The sequence below is a fragment of the Cornus florida genome, unplaced genomic scaffold (assembly GCF_030987335.1).
Source record: "Cornus florida cultivar Cherokee Brave unplaced genomic scaffold, ASM3098733v1 CherokeeBrave_3.0.0_Hap2_scaffold_1, whole genome shotgun sequence".
NCBI lineage: Eukaryota > Viridiplantae > Streptophyta > Magnoliopsida > Cornales > Cornaceae > Cornus > Cornus florida.
In genome coordinates, this window is record NW_026775582.1 from 997,480 (window position 1) to 1,010,692 (window position 13,213).

The window sequence follows — 13,213 nt, forward strand, 5'->3', positions numbered from 1 at the left end:
TTCAAAGATTCAGTCTTTTGTCATTAAAACACTCGTCCCGACTTCATAGGGAAGTCGAATAAGTTTAACACAAAACTCTCATTTTCTTTCAAAGATTCAATCTTTATACACTAAAATGGCCTAGTGACATAATAGCTACCTTAATTGAGATAATTTTATTCACTGATTCAATCTTTACTCATTAGAACACTCTCCGTGATCTCAAAGGAAACTCGAATAAGTTTAACTCAAAAGTCTCATTTTCTTTAAAAAATTTAATCTTTATACATTAAAATGGTTTAGTGACATAATAGGTACCATGATTGAGGTGTTTACATTCAAATATTCAATCTTTACTCGTTAAAATACTCTTTGGGACGTCAAAGGGACCTCGAATAAGTTTAACTCAAAACTCACATTTTCTTTCAAAGATTCGATCTTTATACATTAAGAAGCTCTAATGACACAATAGGTACCTTGATTGAGGTATTTTCATTCAAAGATTCAATTTTTGGTCATTAAAACACTCTTCGCGACTTCAAAGGGTACTCGAATAAGTTAAACTCAAAACTCTCATTTTCTTTCAAAGATTCAACCGTTATACATTAAAAAGGTCTTGTGACATAATAGGTATCGTGATTGAGGTAATTTCGCTCAAAGATTCAATCTTTACTCATTAATACACTCTTCGTGACGTCGAAGGGAACTATTATAAGTTTAACTTAAAACTCTCATTTTATTCCAAAGATTTAATCTTTATACATTTAAAAGGTCAAGTGACATAATAGGCACCTTGATTGAGGTATTTCTATTAAAGGATTCAATCTTTAGTCATTAAAGCATTCTACGAGATTACGTTAGGAACTCAAATAAGTTACACTCGAAACTCCCTTTTTCTTTCAAAGATTCATTCTTTATACATTAAAAAGGTCATGTGGCATAATCGGTACCGTCATTGAGGTAATTTCTTTCATATATTCAATCTTTACTAATTAAAACACTCTTCGTGATATTAAAGGGAACTCGAATAAGTTTAGCTCAAAACTCTCATTTTCGTTCAAAGATTTAATCTTTGTTCATTAAAATGGTCTAGTGACATAATAGGTACCTTGAGTGAGGAATTTTCATTCAAAGATTCAATCTGTACTCATTTAAACACACTTCGGGGCGTAAAAGGGAACTCGAATAAGTTTAACTCCAAACTCTCATTTTCTTTTAAAGATTCAATCTTTTTACAAAAAAAAGTTCTAGTGACAAAATTAGTACCTTGATTGAGGTATTTTCATTCAAGGATTCAATCTATGGTCATTAAAACACTCTTCGCGACTTCTTAGGGAACTCGAATAGGTTAAACTCAAAATTCTCATTTTAAATCAAAGATTAAATCTTTATACATTAAAAAGGTCCATTGACATAAAAGGTACCTTGATTGAGGTAATTTCATTCAAGGATTCAATCTTTACACATTAAAACACTCTCCGTTACGTCAGATTGAACTCGAATAAGTTTAACTCAAAACTCTCATTTTCTTTCTAAGATTTATTCTTTATACATTAAAAAGGTCTAGTGACATAATTAATACCTTGATTAAGGTATTTTCATTCAAAGATTCAATCTTTAGACTTTAAAACACTCTTCGCCACTTCATAAGGAATTCGAACAAGTTAAACTTAAAATTGTCGTTTTCTTTCAAAGATTGAATCGCTATACATTAATAAGGTCTAGTGACATAGTAGTTACCTTGATTGTGTTAATTTCACTCAGAGATTCAATCATTACATTGGTAGCTTGATTGAGGAATTCTCATTCAAAGATTCAATCCTTACTCTTTTAAACACTCTTCGAGACGTCAAAGGCAACTCGAATAAGTTTAACTTAAAACCCTCGCTTTCTTTTAAAGACTCGATCTTTACCCATTAAAAAGGTCTTGTGACGTAATTGGTACCTTAATTGAGGTATTTTCATTCAAAGATTCAATCTGCAGTCATTAAAACACACTTCGCGACTTCATAGGGAACTTGAACAAGTTTTCCTCAAAACTATCATTTTCGTTCAAAGATTCAATCTTTGTAGATTAAAATTGTCTAGTGACATAACTGGTATCTTGATTGAAGTAATTTCATTCAATGATTCAATCTTTGGTCCCTAAAACACAATTCACGACTACATAGTGAACTCGAAGAAGTTGAACTCAAAACTCTCATTTTCTTTCAAAGATTCAATCTTCATACATTAAAATGGTCTAGGGACATAATTGGTACCTTGTTAGAAGCAATTTCATTCAAAGATTCAACCTTTGCTCATTAAAACACTTTTCGGGACGTCAAAGGGAATTCGAATAAGTTTAACTCAAAACTCTAATTTTCTTTCAAAGACTCAATCTTTATACTTTAAAAGGTCTAGCGATATAATAGGTACCTTGATTGAGAATTTTTCATTCAAAGATTCAATCTTTTCTCATTAAAATACTCTTTAGGACGTCCAAGGGAATTCAAACAAGTTTAACTCAAAAATCTCTCTCTCTTTCAAAGATTAAATATTTGTACAAAAAAAAGGACTAGTGACATAATAGGTACCTTGATTGAGGCCTTTTCATTCAAACATTCAATCTTTAGTTATTAAAACACTCTTCGCGACTTCATAGGGAACTCGAATAAGTTAAACTCAAACCTCTCATTTTCTTTCACAAATTCAATCTTTGTACCTCTTATTCAAAGATTCAGTCTTTTGTCATTAAAACACTCGTCCCGACTTCATAGGGAAGTCGAATAAGTTTAACACAAAACTCTCATTTTCTTTCAAAGATTCAATCTTTATACACTAAAATGGCCTAGTGACATAATAGCTACCTTAATTGAGATAATTTTATTCACTGATTCAATCTTTACTCATTAGAACACTCTCCGTGATCTCAAAGGAAACTCGAATAAGTTTAACTCAAAAGTCTCATTTTCTTTAAAAAATTTAATCTTTATACATTAAAATGGTTTAGTGACATAATAGGTACCATGATTGAGGTGTTTACATTCAAATATTCAATCTTTACTCGTTAAAATACTCTTTGGGACGTCAAAGGGACCTCGAATAAGTTTAACTCAAAACTCACATTTTCTTTCAAAGATTCGATCTTTATACATTAAGAAGCTCTAATGACACAATAGGTACCTTGATTGAGGTATTTTCATTCAAAGATTCAATTTTTGGTCATTAAAACACTCTTCGCGACTTCAAAGGGTACTCGAATAAGTTAAACTCAAAACTCTCATTTTCTTTCAAAGATTCAACCGTTATACATTAAAAAGGTCTTGTGACATAATAGGTATCGTGATTGAGGTAATTTCGCTCAAAGATTCAATCTTTACTCATTAATACACTCTTCGTGACGTCGAAGGGAACTATTATAAGTTTAACTTAAAACTCTCATTTTATTCCAAAGATTTAATCTTTATACATTTAAAAGGTCAAGTGACATAATAGGCACCTTGATTGAGGTATTTCCATTAAAGGATTCAATCTTTAGTCATTAAAGCATTCTACGAGATTACGTTAGGAACTCAAATAAGTTACACTCGAAACTCCCTTTTTCTTTCAAAGATTCATTCTTTATACATTAAAAAGGTCATGTGGCATAATCGGTACCGTCATTGAGGTAATTTCTTTCATATATTCAATCTTTACTAATTAAAACACTCTTCGTGATATTAAAGGGAACTCGAATAAGTTTAGCTCAAAACTCTCATTTTCGTTCAAAGATTTAATCTTTGTTCATTAAAATGGTCTAGTGACATAATAGGTACCTTGAGTGAGGAATTTTCATTCAAAGATTCAATCTGTACTCATTTAAACACACTTCGGGGCGTAAAAGGGAACTCGAATAAGTTTAACTCCAAACTCTCATTTTCTTTTAAAGATTCAATCTTTTTACAAAAAAAAGTTCTAGTGACAAAATTAGTACCTTGATTGAGGTATTTTCATTCAAGGATTCAATCTATGGTCATTAAAACACTCTTCGCGACTTCTTAGGGAACTCGAATAGGTTAAACTCAAAATTCTCATTTTAAATCAAAGATTAAATCTTTATACATTAAAAAGGTCCATTGACATAAAAGGTACCTTGATTGAGGTAATTTCATTCAAGGATTCAATCTTTACACATTAAAACACTCTCCGTTACGTCAGATTGAACTCGAATAAGTTTAACTCAAAACTCTCATTTTCTTTCTAAGATTTATTCTTTATACATTAAAAAGGTCTAGTGACATAATTAATACCTTGATTAAGGTATTTTCATTCAAAGATTCAATCTTTAGACTTTAAAACACTCTTCGCCACTTCATAAGGAATTCGAACAAGTTAAACTTAAAATTGTCGTTTTCTTTCAAAGATTGAATCGCTATACATTAATAAGGTCTAGTGACATAGTAGTTACCTTGATTGTGTTAATTTCACTCAGAGATTCAATCTTTACATTGGTAGCTTGATTGAGGAATTCTCATTCAAAGATTCAATCCTTACTCTTTTAAACACTCTTCGAGACGTCAAAGGGAACTCGAATAAGTTTAACTTAAAACCCTCGCTTTCTTTTAAAGACTCGATCTTTACCCATTAAAAAGGTCTTGTGACGTAATTGGTACCTTAATTGAGGTATTTTCATTCAAAGATTCAATCTGCAGTCATTAAAACACACTTCGCGACTTCATAGGGAACTTGAACAAGTTTTCCTCAAAACTATCATTTTCGTTCAAAGATTCAATCTTTGTAGATTAAAATTGTCTAGTGACATAACTGGTATCTTGATTGAAGTAATTTCATTCAATGATTCAATCTTTGGTCCCTAAAACACAATTCACGACTACATAGTGAACTCGAAGAAGTTGAACTCAAAACTCTCATTTTCTTTCAAAGATTCAATCTTCATACATTAAAATGGTCTAGGGACATAATTGGTACCTTGTTAGAAGCAATTTCATTCAAAGATTCAACCTTTGCTCATTAAAACACTTTTCGGGACGTCAAAGGGAATTCGAATAAGTTTAACTCAAAACCCTAATTTTCTTTCAAAGACTCAATCTTTATACTTTAAAAGGTCTAGTGATATAATAGGTACCTTGATTGAGAATTTTTCATTCAAAGATTCAATCTTTTCTCATTAAAATACTCTTTAGGACGTCCAAGGGAATTCAAACAAGTTTAACTCAAAAATCTCTCTCTCTTTCAAAGATTAAATATTTGTACAAAAAAAAGGACTAGTGATATAATAGGTACCTTGATTGAGGCCTTTTCATTCAAACATTCAATCTTTAGTTATTAAAACACTCTTCGCGACTTCATAGGGAACTCGAATAAGTTAAACTCAAACCTCTCATTTTCTTTCACAAATTCAATCTTTGTACCTCTTATTCAAAGATTCAGTCTTTTGTCATTAAAACACTCGTCCCGACTTCATAGGGAAGTCGAATAAGTTTAACACAAAACTCTCATTTTCTTTCAAAGATTCAATCTTTATACACTAAAATGGCCTAGTGACATAATAGCTACCTTAATTGAGATAATTTTATTCACTGATTCAATCTTTACTCATTAGAACACTCTCCGTGATCTCAAAGGAAACTCGAATAAGTTTAACTCAAAAGTCTCATTTTCTTTAAAAAATTTAATCTTTATACATTAAAATGGTTTAGTGACATAATAGGTACCATGATTGAGGTGTTTACATTCAAATATTCAATCTTTACTCGTTAAAATACTCTTTGGGACGTCAAAGGGACCTCGAATAAGTTTAACTCAAAACTCACATTTTCTTTCAAAGTTTCGATCTTTATACATTAAGAAGCTCTAATGACACAATAGGTACCTTGATTGAGGTATTTTCATTCAAAGATTCAATTTTTGGTCATTAAAACACTCTTCGCGACTTTAAAGGGTACTCGAATAAGTTAAACTCAAAACTCTCATTTTCTTTCAAAGATTCAACCGTTATACATTAAAAAGGTCTTGTGACATAATAGGTATCGTGATTGAGGTAATTTCGCTCAAAGATTCAATCTTTACTCATTAATACACTCTTCGTGACGTCGAAGGGAACTATTATAAGTTTAACTTAAAACTCTCATTTTATTCCAAAGATTTAATCTTTATACATTTAAAAGGTCAAGTGACATAATAGGCACCTTGATTGAGGTATTTCCATTAAAGGATTCAATCTTTAGTCATTAAAGCATTCTACGAGATTACGTTAGGAACTCAAATAAGTTACACTCGAAACTCCCTTTTTCTTTCAAAGATTCATTCTTTATACATTAAAAAGGTCATGTGGCATAATCGGTACCGTCATTGAGGTAATTTCTTTCATATATTCAATCTTTACTAATTAAAACACTCTTCGTGATATTAAAGGGAACTCGAATAAGTTTAGCTCAAAACTCTCATTTTCGTTCAAAGATTTAATCTTTGTTCATTAAAATGGTCTAGTGACATAATAGGTACCTTGAGTGAGGAATTTTCATTCAAAGATTCAATCTGTACTCATTTAAACACACTTCGGGGCGTAAAAGGGAACTCGAATAAGTTTAACTCCAAACTCTCATTTTCTTTTAAAGATTCAATCTTTTTACAAAAAAAAGTTCTAGTGACAAAATTAGTACCTTGATTGAGGTATTTTCATTCAAGGATTCAATCTATGGTCATTAAAACACTCTTCGCGACTTCTTAGGGAACTCGAATAGGTTAAACTCAAAATTCTCATTTTAAATCAAAGATTAAATCTTTATACATTAAAAAGGTCCATTGACATAAAAGGTACCTTGATTGAGGTAATTTCATTCAAGGATTCAATCTTTACACATTAAAACACTCTCCGTTACGTCAGATTGAACTCGAATAAGTTTAACTCAAAACTCTCATTTTCTTTCTAAGATTTATTCTTTATACATTAAAAAGGTCTAGTGACATAATTAATACCTTGATTAAGGTATTTTCATTCAAAGATTCAATCTTTAGACTTTAAAACACTCTTCGCCACTTCATAAGGAATTCGAACAAGTTAAACTTAAAATTGTCGTTTTCTTTCAAAGATTGAATCGCTATACATTAATAAGGTCTAGTGACATAGTAGTTACCTTGATTGTGTTAATTTCACTCAGAGATTCAATCTTTACATTGGTAGCTTGATTGAGGAATTCTCATTCAAAGATTCAATCCTTACTCTTTTAAACACTCTTCGAGACGTCAAAGGGAACTCGAATAAGTTTAACTTAAAACCCTCGCTTTCTTTTAAAGACTCGATCTTTACCCATTAAAAAGGTCTTGTGACGTAATTGGTACCTTAATTGAGGTATTTTCATTCAAAGATTCAATCTGCAGTCATTAAAACACACTTCGCGACTTCATAGGGAACTTGAACAAGTTTTCCTCAAAACTATCATTTTCGTTCAAAGATTCAATCTTTGTAGATTAAAATTGTCTAGTGACATAACTGGTATCTTGATTGAAGTAATTTCATTCAATGATTCAATCTTTGGTCCCTAAAACACAATTCACGACTACATAGTGAACTCGAAGAAGTTGAACTCAAAACTCTCATTTTCTTTCAAAGATTCAATCTTCATACATTAAAATGGTCTAGGGACATAATTGGTACCTTGTTAGAAGCAATTTCATTCAAAGATTCAACCTTTGCTCATTAAAACACTTTTCGGGACGTCAAAGGGAATTCGAATAAGTTTAACTCAAAACCCTAATTTTCTTTCAAAGACTCAATCTTTATACTTTAAAAGGTCTAGTGATATAATAGGTACCTTGATTGAGAATTTTTCATTCAAAGATTCAATCTTTTCTCATTAAAATACTCTTTAGGACGTCCAAGGGAATTCAAACAAGTTTAACTCAAAAATCTCTCTCTCTTTCAAAGATTAAATATTTGTACAAAAAAAAGGACTAGTGATATAATAGGTACCTTGATTGAGGCCTTTTCATTCAAACATTCAATCTTTAGTTATTAAAACACTCTTCGCGACTTCATAGGGAACTCGAATAAGTTAAACTCAAACCTCTCATTTTCTTTCACAAATTCAATCTTTGTACCTCTTATTCAAAGATTCAGTCTTTTGTCATTAAAACACTCGTCCCGACTTCATAGGGAAGTCGAATAAGTTTAACACAAAACTCTCATTTTCTTTCAAAGATTCAATCTTTATACACTAAAATGGCCTAGTGACATAATAGCTACCTTAATTGAGATAATTTTATTCACTGATTCAATCTTTACTCATTAGAACACTCTCCGTGATCTCAAAGGAAACTCGAATAAGTTTAACTCAAAAGTCTCATTTTCTTTAAAAAATTTAATCTTTATACATTAAAATGGTTTAGTGACATAATAGGTACCATGATTGAGGTGTTTACATTCAAATATTCAATCTTTACTCGTTAAAATACTCTTTGGGACGTCAAAGGGACCTCGAATAAGTTTAACTCAAAACTCACATTTTCTTTCAAAGTTTCGATCTTTATACATTAAGAAGCTCTAATGACACAATAGGTACCTTGATTGAGGTATTTTCATTCAAAGATTCAATTTTTGGTCATTAAAACACTCTTCGCGACTTCAAAGGGTACTCGAATAAGTTAAACTCAAAACTCTCATTTTCTTTCAAAGATTCAACCGTTATACATTAAAAAGGTCTTGTGACATAATAGGTATCGTGATTGAGGTAATTTCGCTCAAAGATTCAATCTTTACTCATTAATACACTCTTCGTGACGTCGAAGGGAACTATTATAAGTTTAACTTAAAACTCTCATTTTATTCCAAAGATTTAATCTTTATACATTTAAAAGGTCAAGTGACATAATAGGCACCTTGATTGAGGTATTTCCATTAAAGGATTCAATCTTTAGTCATTAAAGCATTCTACGAGATTACGTTAGGAACTCAAATAAGTTACACTCGAAACTCCCTTTTTCTTTCAAAGATTCATTCTTTATACATTAAAAAGGTCATGTGGCATAATCGGTACCGTCATTGAGGTAATTTCTTTCATATATTCAATCTTTACTAATTAAAACACTCTTCGTGATATTAAAGGGAACTCGAATAAGTTTAGCTCAAAACTCTCATTTTCGTTCAAAGATTTAATCTTTGTTCATTAAAATGGTCTAGTGACATAATAGGTACCTTGAGTGAGGAATTTTCATTCAAAGATTCAATCTGTACTCATTTAAACACACTTCGGGGCGTAAAAGGGAACTCGAATAAGTTTAACTCCAAACTCTCATTTTCTTTTAAAGATTCAATCTTTTTACAAAAAAAAGTTCTAGTGACAAAATTAGTACCTTGATTGAGGTATTTTCATTCAAGGATTCAATCTATGGTCATTAAAACACTCTTCGCGACTTCTTAGGGAACTCGAATAGGTTAAACTCAAAATTCTCATTTTAAATCAAAGATTAAATCTTTATACATTAAAAAGGTCCATTGACATAAAAGGTACCTTGATTGAGGTAATTTCATTCAAGGATTCAATCTTTACACATTAAAACACTCTCCGTTACGTCAGATTGAACTCGAATAAGTTTAACTCAAAACTCTCATTTTCTTTCTAAGATTTATTCTTTATACATTAAAAAGGTCTAGTGACATAATTAATACCTTGATTAAGGTATTTTCATTCAAAGATTCAATCTTTAGACTTTAAAACACTCTTCGCCACTTCATAAGGAATTCGAACAAGTTAAACTTAAAATTGTCGTTTTCTTTCAAAGATTGAATCGCTATACATTAATAAGGTCTAGTGACATAGTAGTTACCTTGATTGTGTTAATTTCACTCAGAGATTCAATCTTTACATTGGTAGCTTGATTGAGGAATTCTCATTCAAAGATTCAATCCTTACTCTTTTAAACACTCTTCGAGACGTCAAAGGGAACTCGAATAAGTTTAACTTAAAACCCTCGCTTTCTTTTAAAGACTCGATCTTTACCCATTAAAAAGGTCTTGTGACGTAATTGGTACCTTAATTGAGGTATTTTCATTCAAAGATTCAATCTGCAGTCATTAAAACACACTTCGCGACTTCATAGGGAACTTGAACAAGTTTTCCTCAAAACTATCATTTTCGTTCAAAGATTCAATCTTTGTAGATTAAAATTGTCTAGTGACATAACTGGTATCTTGATTGAAGTAATTTCATTCAATGATTCAATCTTTGGTCCCTAAAACACAATTCACGACTACATAGTGAACTCGAAGAAGTTGAACTCAAAACTCTCATTTTCTTTCAAAGATTCAATCTTCATACATTAAAATGGTCTAGGGACATAATTGGTACCTTGTTAGAAGCAATTTCATTCAAAGATTCAACCTTTGCTCATTAAAACACTTTTCGGGACGTCAAAGGGAATTCGAATAAGTTTAACTCAAAACCCTAATTTTCTTTCAAAGACTCAATCTTTATACTTTAAAAGGTCTAGTGATATAATAGGTACCTTGATTGAGAATTTTTCATTCAAAGATTCAATCTTTTCTCATTAAAATACTCTTTAGGACGTCCAAGGGAATTCAAACAAGTTTAACTCAAAAATCTCTCTCTCTTTCAAAGATTAAATATTTGTACAAAAAAAAGGACTAGTGATATAATAGGTACCTTGATTGAGGCCTTTTCATTCAAACATTCAATCTTTAGTTATTAAAACACTCTTCGCGACTTCATAGGGAACTCGAATAAGTTAAACTCAAACCTCTCATTTTCTTTCACAAATTCAATCTTTGTACCTCTTATTCAAAGATTCAGTCTTTTGTCATTAAAACACTCGTCCCGACTTCATAGGGAAGTCGAATAAGTTTAACACAAAACTCTCATTTTCTTTCAAAGATTCAATCTTTATACACTAAAATGGCCTAGTGACATAATAGCTACCTTAATTGAGATAATTTTATTCACTGATTCAATCTTTACTCATTAGAACACTCTCCGTGATCTCAAAGGAAACTCGAATAAGTTTAACTCAAAAGTCTCATTTTCTTTAAAAAATTTAATCTTTATACAATAAAATGGTTTAGTGACATAATAGGTACCATGATTGAGGTGTTTACATTCAAATATTCAATCTTTACTCGTTAAAATACTCTTTGGGACGTCAAAGGGACCTCGAATAAGTTTAACTCAAAACTCACATTTTCTTTCAAAGTTTCGATCTTTATACATTAAGAAGCTCTAATGACACAATAGGTACCTTGATTGAGGTATTTTCATTCAAAGATTCAATTTTTGGTCATTAAAACACTCTTCGCGACTTCAAAGGGTACTCGAATAAGTTAAACTCAAAACTCTCATTTTCTTTCAAAGATTCAACCGTTATACATTAAAAAGGTCTTGTGACATAATAGGTATCGTGATTGAGGTAATTTCGCTCAAAGATTCAATCTTTACTCATTAATACACTCTTCGTGACGTCGAAGGGAACTATTATAAGTTTAACTTAAAACTCTCATTTTATTCCAAAGATTTAATCTTTATACATTTAAAAGGTCAAGTGACATAATAGGCACCTTGATTGAGGTATTTCCATTAAAGGATTCAATCTTTAGTCATTAAAGCATTCTACGAGATTACGTTAGGAACTCAAATAAGTTACACTCGAAACTCCCTTTTTCTTTCAAAGATTCATTCTTTATACATTAAAAAGGTCATGTGGCATAATCGGTACCGTCATTGAGGTAATTTCTTTCATATATTCAATCTTTACTAATTAAAACACTCTTCGTGATATTAAAGGGAACTCGAATAAGTTTAGCTCAAAACTCTCATTTTCGTTCAAAGATTTAATCTTTGTTCATTAAAATGGTCTAGTGACATAATAGGTACCTTGAGTGAGGAATTTTCATTCAAAGATTCAATCTGTACTCATTTAAACACACTTCGGGGCGTAAAAGGGAACTCGAATAAGTTTAACTCCAAACTCTCATTTTCTTTTAAAGATTCAATCTTTTTACAAAAAAAAGTTCTAGTGACAAAATTAGTACCTTGATTGAGGTATTTTCATTCAAGGATTCAATCTATGGTCATTAAAACACTCTTCGCGACTTCTTAGGGAACTCGAATAGGTTAAACTCAAAATTCTCATTTTAAATCAAAGATTAAATCTTTATACATTAAAAAGGTCCATTGACATAAAAGGTACCTTGATTGAGGTAATTTCATTCAAGGATTCAATCTTTACACATTAAAACACTCTCCGTTACGTCAGATTGAACTCGAATAAGTTTAACTCAAAACTCTCATTTTCTTTCTAAGATTTATTCTTTATACATTAAAAAGGTCTAGTGACATAATTAATACCTTGATTAAGGTATTTTCATTCAAAGATTCAATCTTTAGACTTTAAAACACTCTTCGCCACTTCATAAGGAATTCGAACAAGTTAAACTTAAAATTGTCGTTTTCTTTCAAAGATTGAATCGCTATACATTAATAAGGTCTAGTGACATAGTAGTTACCTTGATTGTGTTAATTTCACTCAGAGATTCAATCTTTACATTGGTAGCTTGATTGAGGAATTCTCATTCAAAGATTCAATCCTTACTCTTTTAAACACTCTTCGAGACGTCAAAGGGAACTCGAATAAGTTTAACTTAAAACCCTCGCTTTCTTTTAAAGACTCGATCTTTACCCATTAAAAAGGTCTTGTGACGTAATTGGTACCTTAATTGAGGTATTTTCATTCAAAGATTCAATCTGCAGTCATTAAAACACACTTCGCGACTTCATAGGGAACTTGAACAAGTTTTCCTCAAAACTATCATTTTCGTTCAAAGATTCAATCTTTGTAGATTAAAATTGTCTAGTGACATAACTGGTATCTTGATTGAAGTAATTTCATTCAATGATTCAATCTTTGGTCCCTAAAACACAATTCACGACTACATAGTGAACTCGAAGAAGTTGAACTCAAAACTCTCATTTTCTTTCAAAGATTCAATCTTCATACATTAAAATGGTCTAGAGACATAATTGGTACCTTGTTAGAAGCAATTTCATTCAAAGATTCAACCTTTGCTCATTAAAACACTTTTCGGGACGTCAAAGGGAATTCGAATAAGTTTAACTCAAAACTCTAATTTTCTTTCAAAGACTCAATCTTTATACTTTAAAAGGTCTAGCGATATAATAGGTACCTTGATTGAGAATTTTTCATTCAAAGATTCAATCTTTTCTCATTAAAATACTCTTTAGGA